Source organism: Triticum aestivum, chromosome 7A (genome assembly GCF_018294505.1).
Source record: "Triticum aestivum cultivar Chinese Spring chromosome 7A, IWGSC CS RefSeq v2.1, whole genome shotgun sequence".
In the NCBI taxonomy this organism is placed as follows: domain Eukaryota; kingdom Viridiplantae; phylum Streptophyta; class Magnoliopsida; order Poales; family Poaceae; genus Triticum; species Triticum aestivum.
Window position 1 is genome coordinate 166,325,141 of NC_057812.1, and position 3,770 is coordinate 166,328,910.

Below are 3,770 nucleotides of genomic sequence, written 5' to 3' on the forward strand. Positions count from 1 at the left end.
CGCAGAGTGCGGAGGAGCCATGGTGAGCAAGTTATCCAACGTATCTTGGCCCAAAGGCACTTTTGTGGATACAGTGAAGGAGTGGCAGAAGCAGTGGTTCTACATCACAGAACCTCGCGACACCACCTGGGCCGCAGCTGCCTAATTCCGCTCCGGCGCCTCCACACGACTCACCTCCTGGGTTGAGAAGAGTCCAGACTGGGGTTCCCCTGACAAGGTGATAGCACTGCAGACGCGCGTCCAGAGCATGTCCACCAAGAAGGTCAAGCTCGTTGATGTGATCCAGGTGATGCTCGTTCGCCAGATCCTTCCGTGCCAACACCGAATCCGTCCTCTGTGGGAGTTCAACCCCAAGAAGGATCAGACTCTGGTGAGGCTCTTCGAGACTACTCATGAAACACAACGTAAACAGCCCCTGCACACAAATAACAACCACTCGCAACCCGACGTGTTAAAGGGGTTGTCAATCCCTTTCAGGTAACGGCGCCAGAAATGGCACGTGGATGGGAGAAAGTTGTAATAGATTGAATAAATAGATCACAAATAAAATAAAGTGCAGCAAGATATTTTTATTTTTCTGATTTAATAGATCTGAAAATAAAAGCAAGAGAAAAATAGATCGCAAAGGCAAATATATGAGAAAGAAGACCCGGGGGGGCGTAGGTTTCACTAGTGGCTTCTCTCAAGAAAAATAGCAAACAGTGGGTGAACAAATTACTGTTGGGCAATTGATAGAACCTCAAATAATTATGACGATATCCAGGTGTCAGTGTCAAAACCGGCGGATCTCGGGTAGGGGGTCCTGAACTGTGCGTCTAGGATCGATGGTAACAGGAGACAGGGGACACAATGTTTACCCAGGTTCGGGCCCTCTCTATGGAGGTAATACCCTATGTCCTGCTTGATTGATATTGATGAATATGGGTGTTACAAGAGTTGATCTACCATGAGATCGTGATGGCTAAACCCTAGAAGCCTAGCCTGTATGACTATGGTAATGAATGGTGTCATTTCCGGACTATCCCCTCCGGTTTATATTGACACCGGGCGGGTCTAGGGTTTACATAGAGTCGGTTACATAAGAAGGAATCTTCATAGTCGGTCGCCAAGCTTGCCTTCCATGCCAAGGAGAGTCCAATCCGGACTCAGGTATAGTCTTCGGCCTTCATGTCTTCACAGCCCATTAGTCCGGCCCACGGATAACAGGCCGGACGCCCGAGGACCCCTTAGTCCAGGACTCCCTCACCAGGCAATGATCATTACATAGACATCACATCCAAGATTAGTAGATCGACTCCTGCCTGCATCTACTACTATTACTCCACACATCGACCGCTATCCAGCATGCATCTAGTGTATTAAGTTCATGGAGAAACGGAGTAATGCAATAAGAACGATGACATGATGTAGACGAGATCCGTTTATCTATGGCGGCACATATAGATCCCATCTTTTTATCCTTAGTAGAACCGATACATACGTGTCGGTTCCCTTTCTGTCACTTGGATCAAGCACCGTAAGATCGAACCCACTATCGGGACCTCTTCCCATTGCAAGATAAATATATCAACCTGGCCAAACAAAACCCAAATATCGGAGAAGAAATACGAGGCTATAAGAGATCATGCATAAAAGAGACCAAAGAAACTCAAATACTTTCATGGATATAAAAAGATAGATCTGATCATAAACTCAAAGTTCATCGATCCCAACAAACACACCACAAAAGAGTTAAATCGTATGGATCTCCAATAGACCATTGTATTGAGAATCAAGAGAGAGAGAGAGATGAATCCATCTAGCTACTAACTACGGACCCGAAGGTCTACAAAGAAATACTCACGCATCATCGGAGAGGCACCAATGGAAGTGGTGAACCCCTCCGTGATGGTGTCTAGATTCGATCTGGTGGTTCTGGACTCTGTGGCGGTTGGATGAATATTTCATCGACCTAGCGTTTCTAGAATATTATGGTATTTATAGAGCAAAGAGGCGGTCCGGGGGCATCCGAGCTGGGCACAACCCACCAGGGCGCACCTGGGCCTCCTGGCGCGCCCTGGTTGGTTGTCCCCTCCTCGGGACTCACCCCAGGTGTAACCAGGGCCCAACATCTTCCTTCTGGTCCATAAAAAATCTCTGTAAAGTTTCGTGGCATTTGGACTCCGTTTGGTATTGATTTTCTGTGATGTAAAAAACATGGAAAAAACAGTAAGTGGCACTTGGCACTATGTCAATAGGTTAGTACCAAAAATGATATAAAATGACTATAAAATGATTATAAAACATCCAAGATTGATAATAAAATAGCATGGAACAATAAAAAATTATAGATACGTTGGAGACGTATCACAGAGCATTGTAGACATAGAAAATTTGCAAAATACATACGGCTCTGAATGTGACAGACCCATTGACTAAGCTTCTCTCACAAGCAAAACATGATCACACCTTAGTACTCTTTGGGTGTTAATCACATAGCGATGTGAACTACATTATTGACTCTAGTAAAACCCTTTGGGTATTAGTCACATGGCGATGTGAACTAATCACATAAAGATATGAACTATTGGTATTAAATCACATGATGATGTGAACTAGATTATTGACTCAAGGGCAAGTGGGAGACTGAAGGAAATATGCCCTAGAGGCAATAATAAAGTTGTTACTTATATTTCCTTATATCATGATAAATGTTTATTATTCATGCTAGAATTGTATTAACCGGAAACTTAGTACATGTGTGAATACATAGACAAACAGAGTGTCCCTAGTATGCCTCTACTTGACTAGCTCGTTAATCGAAGATGGTTAAGTTTCCTGACCATAGACATGTGTTGTCATTTGATGAACGGGATCACATCATTAGAGAATGATGTGATAGACAAGACCCATCCGTTATCTTACCATAATGATCGTTTAGTTTTATTGCTATTGCTTTCTTCATGACTTATACATATTCCTCTGACTATGAGATTATGTAACTCCCGAATATCGGAGGAACACTTTGTGTGCTATCAAATATGCACATCACCATGTATAGGTTTCTCCGAAGGTGTTAGTTGAGTTGAGTTGGCATAGATCAAGATTAGGATTTGTCACTCCATGTATCGGAGAGTTATCTCTGGGCACTCTCAATTATGCACATCACCATAAGCCTTGCAAGAAATGTGACTAATGAGTTAGTTACGGGATGATGCATTGCAGAATGAGTAAAGAGACTTCACGGTAACGAGATTGAACTAGGTATGATGATACTGACGATCGAATCTTGGGCAAGTACCATACCGATGACAAAGGGAATGACGTATGTTGTTATGCAGTTTGACCGATAAAGATCTTCATAGAATATGTAGGAACCAATATGAGCATCTAGGTTTTGCTATTGGTTAACCGGAGATGTATCTCGGTCATGTCTACATAGTTCTCGAACCCGTAGGCTCCGCACACTTAACGTTCGATGATGATTTTTATTATGAGTTATGTGATTTGATGACCAAAGTTTGCTCGAAGTCCCGGATGAGATCACGGACATGACAAGGAGTCTCGAAATGGTCGAGACATAAAGATTGATATATTGGACGATGTTATACTGACACTGGATGAGTTCCGAGAGGTATCAGATAATTATCAGAGTGCCGGAGGGTTATCGGAACCCCCCGGGGGAACTAATGGGCCTCGATGGGCCTTAGTGGGAGGAGAAGAAATGCCAAGAGGGGATGGCCGCGCCCTCCCCCCTTGGGTCCGAATTGGACTAGGGGAAGGGGGCGTCG